The following is an 11,015-nucleotide window of genomic DNA, read 5'->3' as shown; positions in this document are numbered from 1 at the left end:
TTAACCACCTCCTTTCATTTGGTCTCATCCTATTTAGGATTCTGAAGATGAAAAACAGCACTTTAAATTGAGCTCAGAAATGGACCAGAGCAGACATTGAGAATGGTGGCACATCAGGAATAAGTCCTTTTTGAAGAATTAGCAAGGATGCACAATTTTTCTCAGAGACCCATCAGAAAATTCCATTTTGCCATTTATTCTCTTTCTCTTTATTGCTTTTTCTCCCCCCCCCCCAACACCCAGCCGCCTTTTCTCTCTTCTCTCTCTCCAGTGCTCAGCTATAAACTGAGACCTCTTGAGAAATCTTTCCCATACAAGGACATCACATCAATCCACAGCATAAAAATAATCAGTTTGTTCAGTCATGCAATCCCACACTACAGAAATGTCTTGGACATGGCACAGAGTCTGCATGAATAATAAATAAAAGAATTTTTTAGCCAGCATAACCTACTTTCCACAGTTCAACAGCTCAGTTCTTAGAAGAGGAATTTTGAGAGTATTTTCTATGACTGAGCAAATGTTTTACCATGATCAAAGATGTTTTAATTCCAAATGAGTGGATATTTGCTGGCTTTTAAAAGTTAATTGTCCATAATATCATGATTTACCGTGGGGTTGCATATTCATGGCATACACTGGTAGATGTTCTGTATTAAAAAATGTATTTGTTTTCTTTTATTAATAATGTAAACAAGCACATATGAATAGAGTTGACCCACATAATCCATCCACTGCAATCTACAACCACCCACCAACCCATACAAAATTTTGTAGGCTGTTTGGACAAGCAGTCAGATCTAGTAAGTGAGAAATAGAGGATGAAAAATGGCATACCGGGTGTGGAGAAAGAGGGAGGGAGGGTGAGATAGGGAGAGAGAGAGAGAGAGAGAGAGAGAGAGAGAGAGAGAGAGAAGTGTAGCAACAGAAGAATCTAGGTAAAAAAAGAGTTACTCCTTAGAAAAATAGAGAAAACAATTTAAGTGTGAAAGAGTCAAGCTTTTTATTATGTGATCTTTTTCTTAGCATAAAGGAAAATTGCTAGTACAGAGATCCACCAATGATCTTAGTGAACTTCTTCTTAGTGAAGACCTAACTTAGAAGGTCAATACAGCCCAGGTGGTTAGGAAGGCCCAACAGAGACTTCATTTCCTAAGGATCTTGCGAAAGAACAAAGTTGAACAACAACTGATGATTTCCTTCTATCTGTCCACGATAGAAAGTGTTCTCTCATACTGCATTACAGTGTGGTATGCTGGCTTGACAGCCATGGACAGAGAGTCCCTATGGAGGGTGGTGAAGACAGCACAGGAGATATAGAAACACACCAACAGGTTAAAGAACAGTTTCTACCCATGGGCCGTGATGCTGCTGAATGAAAGACAGCAACATTGCAGCTGATGTTTGGGGTTGGTGGTAGTACGACAGCACACAGAGTGTGACAAGGACTGAGAGATTGTGTGTGGGGGGGGGGACTCATTTAATCTCACTGTAAACATGTGATACAGTGACAATAAAGTATTTCTATTTCTATTCTATATTTTTTTGTATTGTAAACTGCCTTGTGATCCTCAGATGAAGGACAGCATGGAAATTTAATAAATAAGCAAACAAATGTGGGATTTCCAGAACTGGAGAATGTCCCTTTTGCTCACCAAAACAGTGCTATAAATCCAAAGAGCATGGGAGTGTGTTTTATGAGCAGACTCTGAACATGGAAGACTCAGCTCAGCTCGAGTTGATGGGAATCACAAATGGGGTGAGCCCTGCTGTACTCAGGTCTTGCTTGTGAGCTTGTGCATGAAATGCTAAGCAAAACTGAGGCTTGGAGAGGGAGGAGAAATAAAAATAGGCCATCAGATATGGACCAAGAGGAAAATTAATAGTCAATAGTTTACTAACAACAGTTAAAGTATGTATAGTTTTGCATACTAAAATGAAAAGCTTGGACTGGAAATGATTTTTCCTTAAATGCGGTGGACATATGTGTGTATTTTGTAAGCAAATTCAAAACAGGTTGGGCACACATTTTTCTTGCAACGCTACCCAGCAAAACTAATTTTCCAAGCCATTTGTTGAATATGGATATTGGTACGTATGATCCAGGAATGCTTTTTAATTAATGGTCACTTTGAAGGAGATTTTTGCTAATTAGGAACATGAGTAGTATCAGATTTGCACATGGGACAGAAACCACTATAGTAAAAATCTCATTTTCCCATTGTGTTGTACATGATTGTATAGTTCAAGAAATATTTAGAATGGCTCATGTGCAAACAACTAACAGGTCTATGCATGTCAATTCAGAAGTTGAGTTCCACTGAAGTCAATGAGATTTACTTCCAGGTAAAGGTGTAGGGAATCACAGCCTAAAATAGCCCTCTATTTATTTAAAGATCCTGTATCGTGGTGCAATATTACAGAAGTCTTACTGCATGCTTACCTTTTTCCCCAATATAAGTAAATTTATTTTAATTTATTTGCACTTGGCAGCATTTCACTTTGACAGACAGCTAGCTGAGAAGCTTGAAATATTTTGACACAAGACCTTTAAACCCTTCCTCTCTCTCCCCTTTGCAATTGTTTTTAGAGTAAGTTTGCCTTTTAATTCAATGAGTTGACAGGATGTATAACTTATCTGTCAAAGAAGTATACATTCAGCATCACATAAGAGACTTCTAAATGCTGGAAAAGGTTCTGAGGATTGTTCAATTTTCAAATACTTTGCAGAGACAGAAGGGATTTAAACTTTGTTTTCTGTCTGGCAGATAGGGGAATGGAAAATTTGGGAACAAAGCAGCATCGAAAACAGTGTCAGGCTTCTAGGCTATGTCCCTTTACATCACTTTACAAGACAAAAATATATTATGGAACCCTGACATGTAGTTTCTTCACACACACACACACACACACACACACACACACACACAAACCCTGTTTGAAGTGTTTTGCCTGAAAGCTGTTCAAGCTCCTCCATAGCTTTTTTGCTTAATTGGTTGGAATTATGTGTTTAGCCCATGATAAAATCTAAATGGCTTCAAAGCGCTGACTGCAGAAGTTTAATCCAAGGGTAAGATTATGGGGTGTGTTCTTGTTTAATAGTCATACGATTCCTTCTGCAGCCAGTGCAGTTGCCAGGGAGGGCAGCATGGATACTGGCAAATTTTGATATTGAGTGCATGCACACACTTGCATACACTGATGTAGGGTAGGACATGCCCACTGGGATAGCTAAATTGGTAAAGCATAAGACACAGTGTGGGTGGCGCTGTGATGTAAACCACTGAGCCTTGGCCTTGCCGATTGGAAGGTTGGCGGTTCGAATCCCTGCAACGGGGTGAGCTCCAGTTGTTTGGTCCCAGCTCCTGCCAACCTAGCAGTTCGAAAACACGTCAAAGTGCAAGTAGATAAATAGGTACCACTCCAGTGGGAAGGTAAACAGTGTTTCCATGCACTGCTCTGGTTTTGCCAGAAGCGGCTTAGTCATGTTGGCCACAGGACCTGGAAAAACTGTCTGCAAACAAAAGTCGGCTCCCTCGGCCAGTAAATCGAGATGAGCACCACAACCCCAGAGTCATTTGCAACTGGATTTAACTGTCAGGGGTCCTTTACCTTTACCTTTACTTTAAGACTCTTAATCTCAGGGCCAAAGGGTTGAGCCCAATGTTGGGCAAAAGTTTCCTGCATTGCAAGGTACTGGACCCTTGCTGCCTTCCAACTTTATGATTCTATATGTCAGGAGCCAGCCGGCAGTAAATCACACTGTTCAATTTGGAGTTAACTCTTTATTAGCAAGAACACGATCTGCGCAGACTTGGCAGAGTGTCGCAGCAGCTCATCCCTAGTAAGTCTTGTCCCATGGATCAGCTGCTGAGACTGAAATCCCTGCCTCCCCACAGCTATCAAAGCCCCCTCCTCCCCAGGCCTTTCCCCCAAGCAATAGGAGACTACGCCTGTGTGAAACCAACCTCATCTCCACGCTTTTCATGCCTCTTCTGGTTCTGGGAGACGAGGAGGGAGGTGAACTTGTCGCAGAAGGATGGGGCAACACCTGTGACTCTTCACCAGTCTGACTCTTGGCCTCTCTTGCCCCATTCTCCTGCTTCAGCTTCTGCCTCTGATTCTGGATTCTCTCCACCACAGATTATCCCAGCTCACTAACCATACCCTCTGACGTTTCTGTGGTGAAAATAGGGGCATTAGGCCCATATCTTGCATCTTAGCCCTCCCTGTATCCTGTAGTTATTTGAGAGAAGACACACATTTTAATACATTTCAAATATGCATTTTCCAATTAGATGTTTTCTTGAAAAATCCTACATTTGAATTTAGATGCAGAGACAGAATGGGATTGGGGTTAAAAGCATGTGAGTGTGACACGGGCCAGAAGCAGACAGATCTGCCCATCCTTAATTACAGGATCGCATGGAGAAAAATGAGCAGCGTTTGTATGCTTGAACATGCCTTGTGACCGGAGGAGTGTGTTCTATCAAAGGATGCACCACATCTCCTCTGTCTGTTGTTGTTTATGATGGATGGAAGGTCTCGAGGAATTTACCCCAGCTTCGTTGGTTGCTGAGACATATTTCAAGCTTTAGCCGATAGCAACGAAATGCTACTAAGCACCCAAATGTTTCAGCTCTCTTTCCCCTGGAGCTTGTCCTTCTGACTGCGGCTGCTATCATCTTTGCAAATGTGACACATTAAATGCCCAGATCCTTTAAACGATCAATTTCTACTAGACAGAAGAAATGAAGTGCAAATAACACATAAGGCTGGAGCCCTAGCCAAGTGTGACACATGCTAACCATTTCAGTGAGCCCTTTGATATAGTGTCTCATTGAATCTTACTCTCCATATTCTCTGAAGTGGCAATGATAGAATCCCTCCTATTGGACTGGAAGACAAAGAACCGGGGGTGAGAGCCAGGGGAGAGGACGATAATACTGAATTAAGGCTTCAGAGGGGTAACTAGCAGGTATTTAGGTACTTATTAAGAGCATATTCATTAGGCTATATTTCTTATAGTATAATTGCAGCTATCATGCCTTAGCATATGTTATATGTACCTCACATGGGGGTGGGGAGAATGCATCATTTATGGAGAGGAAAGTGGCATGGGACAAAATAATTATGTGTTAATCCTCCTTTGATGCAATTGTTATCAATTAATGCACAGAACTACATGTACACAACAATCACAGCTCAATTCCTTTTGCTGCCTTACTTCTACCATTGTCTGGAGGCAAGCAAGCATCCCCTCCTAGAGGAGTCATCTTTCATCAAGATAGTAGCCACGTACCATAGACCAGATGAACCTCTTTACTCTGGCCTTTGACGCTTCAGGTGTATATTTTTATAACCCAGCTATCTCTTTTATAAACCAGTTGCTTCACTTTATTTTTAATGTTCTGCTTTAAATTGTTCTAACCAGCCCTGGATGGGTAGCAAATTGGGTGGGAGCTTTATGTATTTTATTCTAATGAACTGTATGTGGTTTTGTGCGAATGTGTTTATAGTATAAGAAATTACTATTTATGGTTATGCTTTCGCTATGCTGTAGATCACTTACATACCTTTTGTGCAACAAGTGACTAACAAGCGTAATTATTGGTGTAGCCAAAGGGACGCCGGCCCCTAGGAGTTGACTTCTATGCACAAACAGAGACACAGAAGACTAACTGGGAAGTGGATTGCAGTTCACAAAAAAGATTGCAATTCAGAGAAGACTTAAACAGCAGAAATCCAAGGAGATACTTCGTGTCAGCAGCATTCATCTTTCCTGCTATGTTTGCTTGTTACAGTATCCCTAGACTGGGTCCTTGTTCTCTGTGTGTAAGTGTATCCCATCCTTTGTATTTATGAATTAGGGTTAGTGTGCTAAGCAGAATGATTCCTTCACTCCATTCTCTATTCACATTTTTCTAGGGCTTTTCAGATCTTCAACTTCAAGCACCTTAACAAACTACAGTTCCTATGATGTGTTTAAGTCTGTAATTTTATCAGGACAGGTTACTTGTTTTTTACTGTTGTAACAATTGTTTTCTCAAAAATTTATCTTCTATACCATGAAAACAAATAAAAAGAGCAGATAGATAGATAGATAGATAGATGGATGGATAGACAGACAGACAGTAAGATATGGCTTTGCTGCAAGATTCTTGGATTATTACATGCAAATTCATGTTTTTTTCTACCCTGAAATAAAGAATATTTGCAACATATGCGTACCCCAAAGGCAGTAATTTCTCCCGAAAAACTTGATTAGCTTTCAGTCCCAGAAGCCCCAACTACATGTATAAAATAAGTAGTGTTGAAGGGTGAGGGAAGAACAAAGGATGCACAATCCGCAGACCACCTCTATGCCAAGCTATTGGGCAGGCATTACTCACTCGTAATAGCTGAGTTTCACAGCCTTGAGTGAAAATCTTTGGCCGTGACATATCTATTTGATAAAGCAGTATTATAACAGGGAGGTGTTGGGTGAGGATGTGGGAGGGGGGGAAGTTCCTGGAATGGCAAAGAGAACGGAGTCAATATTATGGATTGCTGGAAGGGAGAAAAGGGTTGCGCACAGCTGGATATGATGGCATGGGGCAGGTGGAGTTCAGTTACATGCAGCCATCCTAACCAAACACACTACTCAGGTGATTTTGTGGGTACCAATGAAGGTAGAAAACTGATAATCCGTACACATTCAAACTTTAAACTCTTCTCTACAATAAATGCATGGCTTACTACTGCCACCAACTGAGCAATAAGATATAACTCACACAGAATCATGCTGCTGATGTGCAGCACAGTGAAATTAACTAACATTTCCAGTGCATTGTAAGGCAATATTTTTTCCCCTATATAATACAGATTGATTTGATTAATAAATTAACTAAAGCGCTAGCCTCCTCACCTTGTGACATCAGCTTTAAGGGCAGGAAACAAGTTCTATCAACATTTGCAAAGGCATCCCAGTTCACTAATGGCAGTTTTCAACTTGGCACTCACTTGAATAGTCTCTTCCATTTCATTTCATTTCGTTTTTATTTTCCCAGACTTCATGCTGTTGCTATTCTCATTCATTCCACTGCATAGACTTATTCTTTGCATTACGCATTTTACAACACGTGTTCCAGCCTTCTTTTCTGCCACCCCACAAATGTGATCTTATTTCCCATAAATCATATACTCAGGATCTTGTCAGCAAAACACTGTTTTGTTTTGAAAGTGCTATGTAATTTAATGAAGTATGCATGGGGGTGCCTGCCAACATAATGTGGCATGAGTTTCATGACCCAAACAATGCCACTTTTTTACCAGGGTGTCATTCCTCCCTCCCACCCACCCCCCACCCCCCTCTGATTTTTCCGTATTTTCTTTTTTCTTCCTCTCAGCTCTATCAGTTGTCTGGCCATTTCTCCCACCTACCCATGAATCCTACCAAATTTGGAATCTGCTGGACTTCAGAAAAAGAGATGGCTGGTGAACTCAAACTGGACCTAAATTGACGCACTGCAGTGTGGAGTGTTCTCACTGAGCAGTTTTGGGAGGTGTTTGCCCCTTGGCATTTTCTCCAAAATTGTTCTTTCCCAAACCTATGGATACCTCCCTCTTATGTGTGGGTGGTGGCATTTTGGCTACATACAGATCTGCACTCAGAGAATGAATTCAACAAAACCATGTGCCTGACAGGTCAGAGCAAATTACAGCCACAATAATAAGCACAGAAATGGACTGCAGTGGCTTAGACCTGACACCCCCACCCCACCCCATGTTAGATGTTACTGCTCATAAACATTTTGCCATCAGTAAAATGTGCTACAGAGCACATATGATCTGGAGAGCACATTTAGCAGAGAACTGAGAACTGGAAAAAGCAGTATTTTCTGGAGATATAAAAAATTTAAATATCAAAATGTTTCAAATTTAGATTGAATGGAGAGCAAGAGATTTGGGTAAATTTTTAACATGCTCTTTGGCAAAAAGCACATTGGGGTCATGTGAAAAAGATTGAGGTTTTAAAGCCATTCAGTGGATGTTAAAAATGGAGTGAGGGCAAAGCAATTACTTTTGTAAAATATTTAACAAGATGAGGTGGTCCATGGCTGGGGGAAAGCCTAACTCCAGTTTTTAATTATTAAATGATGGGGAAGCACTTTGCTGCTACAAAGTTAATGTTTTAATAATATTTAGCACTTTAAAAACTCTTGACACATAGAAGAGGAGCAGCTGGTTAAAATGTATAATAGATACAACTGTGAAAGGACTCCACAGCAGAGCATATTATTAAACTTGTTTAGTGACTAGAGTATAGCATGCAAAGTTGTTTAAACATTAAGAAACTTCCCGTGGCAACAGCAGCATTTTAGGAACAGGAAAAGTGGCCTTATTTTGAGCCAGGCCATTCGTTCACTGAGCTCAGAAGGTGAAATAGAGCTGTCATTCTAAGGCTCAACAACTTTGGGGTTTACTTTTCGAAATATGGCAACCCTAAGGGTATTATGGCATGATAATAAAATCAGAACAGGATCTACCAGCATGCTGAATGTCACTGGTGAGATTGGGGAGCAACCTTCCCAGATTCCCCAGATATCCTGAATGTTTGTATTCTGCTGCCTCCAGTTCAGGTCACAAATGCAGCAGAGTGCAGCCTTCTTTGCTCTTTCTATTGTGAAGAGCCATAGTGCTGCCTTCTGAACTGGTACAGAAGTTCTACATCAGGCAAATGTATGGGCCTTGTTTCAGGAAGTGTGCAGAGCTCCCTTTGATCACAGGGGATATATGCCCATTACCATCATCTCCAGAACTCAGGTGGTGGAGTGCCAACAAAATTGGAGCCGACACTAAATTACTGGAGGGAGCTTCACTTTGTCTCATTGGTGGGCCAGCTCTGGGTCCTGGTTCCTCTGCTCTCCTCTGTGAAGTTCCTTGCTTCTAGGTGTTGGCTAGACTTAACTCTCCCACTTACATGCATGCATTTGGTGCACACAAAGTCCTGTTCATTTTAGCACCAATTGCATGTATTAGCCAGGCAAGTGGCCGGCATGTATATTGGCATCTAGGGTGCAAGGCTACTCAATCCACTCTAGAGAGCCCTTCCATGCATTTGGTACCCACAGATGCTGAATGGCTGAAGTGAGCTGGTATCAGATTATTACATCAGTTCTGTTAAATCAGTTGAAGCATATAATGTTGTTCATGGTGACAGTTCTGTGATTGTTTTACTAACACCTTTCCTTTCCTCCCCCTTCAAAGTTGGTTGCTTTGTCACCTGTGTAAATGTTTCTGTATTGTTAAACTATGAGAATATATAAGAATGTCAAACGTAGTTCTTAAAATTTGTTTCATTTCAAGCATGCTTAGTAGTTCTTATTGCTGACAGCAGTAACAGTTTGAGATCTATTAACTCACTCTGCTCCATTGCACAAATAATCATAATAATGTGCTTTATCTTTACATTTTCTTAAGTGAACCAGAACTGAACCAGTTGGTTCATGTGCGTCAACCTGATTTTAGAACTTTAATTGGCCTGAAACAGAATGAAACAGAACAGCTTCAGCTGCAATGGAACCTCTAGTGAATGGAAGAGAGTTGCCCTGATTGAATTAGGACGTGGGTCTCCTGAGCTTTGAAGTGATGTCGGGATCATACTTGGATAGGCAAGCTCTGATGCAGGAAGAAGGTGAAGAAGAAACAGAGGGGGGGTGAATTGGGAGGACCTGGTTGGACCTTCCCTTTCCACCCCAACTTCAATCACTTTGGAGCAGGCATGCCAGATTCTGTCCCACTTTGTGGGTGCCCAGTGTGCACATGTGCTGTCACGTACATTGTATGCATGATGTCACATAGTGCACCGTAGTGGGCACATGATGTCACACCACATGATGGGCCCAATAGGGCTTGTTGTGCCCTCCAAAAGTCCCAGGCCTTTCAGAGGGTGCAAAAAGCTCCATCAGGTCTCAGCACAGTGTGATATCATGTGGGCACCACATTGGGGTGCTCAGCTGAGCACCCACAGTGAAAAAATTGTGGGTGCCTTGGCACCCAGGGCCCCTCAGAGATGGCGCCTATGCTTTGGATGAGAAGCAGGAATGCTAGCTATCCCCTGTGACCTTCTTGCAAAGTAGAGTCTCAATGGAGGCTGGGAAGGGCTGGGAAGCAGAGGGGGAAGCCAAAACAGGAGGCAGAAGCAACTGGACAGCAGCCTGAACAGAAGGATGCAGCCTTTTCACTTAGAGCAAGGCACTGCTTTCACAGGCTGATTAGGGTTGGAGCTGGCCACCATTTAATGGGGTGTGTGCGTGTGTGTCTGTGAAATGATGAAAGCTTGTTTGAGCCTTGCTGTGCACAGTGGCAACCCTCTATTGCTACACAGGGCACAATGGCCACTGATCAAGCCCAGCAGACACTCCATGCTTCCCGCTGCCTGAATACTTACCACTGAGAGACCAGCAGAAAGAGGGCCACAAACTGTGCACAGCCTCAGTGCAAAAGCCAGTGGCCTGGAGCTTAGACCAGACAGGATTCGATCTTGCAGTCTTCTGATCTGAAGTCAGACACAGTATGCTTTCCTCCACAGGCCCCTTTTTTGCTGAAAGCAGCTTCATTCTGCTTCTGAATACCAGAAAAGGATTTGCACAGCTACACAAAGCCTGCCTATTTGGAGACAGGCCCAGAATTCAGCAGGCCTCTGCTCCAGCAATCAAGAACACAGAAACATTGGTGGTTCCATTTGCCTGAGTCTGTTTTCAAATATGCAGCTTCTTTGTTCAGCCTGGCTGTCCTGCAGAGACATTGGTACATCCCCTCCACTGCCCAGGAAATGTATTAAGTATGAGAGGCCCTATCAGTATTGGCATTCTGCCGGCTCTTGAAGACATGCCTGTATAGACAAGCAGTTCCCTGATCTCCAGACTTTAACCTCTTGTTTTTAATTGTTTTCATTGCTGTTTTAATTTATGTGCTTGTTTAATGGGCTTGTTTGTTGTACATTTTAATTATGGATGTTTAAATTGGAATAC

The sequence above is a fragment of the Lacerta agilis genome, chromosome 10 (assembly GCF_009819535.1).
Source record: "Lacerta agilis isolate rLacAgi1 chromosome 10, rLacAgi1.pri, whole genome shotgun sequence".
NCBI lineage: Eukaryota > Metazoa > Chordata > Lepidosauria > Squamata > Lacertidae > Lacerta > Lacerta agilis.
Note: the sequence above shows the minus strand (reverse complement) of the source record.